Genomic DNA, 691 nt, shown 5'->3' with positions numbered 1-691 from the left:
GGGGGTGGTTGCGGGGACAGCAGGGGCGGGGGCTGAGACGTCAAAAGGATGGAAGAAAGAGCATTTTGAGTAATCACATTCTCTTGTTTACAACGCGGGCGTACACAAAACGGCCGGGATTTGGTATATAGCCTTCTACATGTCAGCGTCAGCTACACTTCTTCGGCTGCTTCCTGAATTTAAATGGCTGCATTGAAATCAGCTTCATCAACAAAATCGATCGGTTCCTTATGCCTACTACTCCCTGGCAATGCTCGCACCGCACCCGCCTGTTCAAAGGCGGAGAGGCACTGGCCGCGGTCCAGCGCAGGTCTACTACCCCCCTTCCACCCCCTCCAGGCCCCCAGGTGAACCGCAGGCTGAAATTAATCGCTGCAGGTGTTGGTGCTGCGCCCGCCCGGAGGTGATGCATCGCCGGCGGTCGTCATAACGCGGGAACGCAATCTTATCTGCTGTGTACTCATTCCAGGTGCAAAGTTTGTAAGCGCAAAGAAAAAATGTGGATATAATGGAACTAGACACTGAGCGTGCGGGACCGCGCGCGCCCGTGTGTGTGGTGCGTGCCAGACAATCTTTTATGACTGTCGATCCACTTCCCGTATCTATCTCAGCTTTTACCACTCGGTTTCGGGTTTGGGTGACACTGATCCGCGGCACTGCTGTACCGTTCCCTTTCACTTGGTCAGAGCCC

Source organism: Frankliniella occidentalis, unplaced genomic scaffold (assembly GCF_000697945.3).
Source record: "Frankliniella occidentalis isolate FOCC.00 unplaced genomic scaffold, Focc_3.1 Scaffold7, whole genome shotgun sequence".
Classification (NCBI taxonomy): Eukaryota; Metazoa; Arthropoda; class Insecta; order Thysanoptera; family Thripidae; genus Frankliniella; species Frankliniella occidentalis.
The sequence above is the reverse complement of the archived record's forward strand: the minus strand, read 5'-3'. Positions refer to the sequence as shown.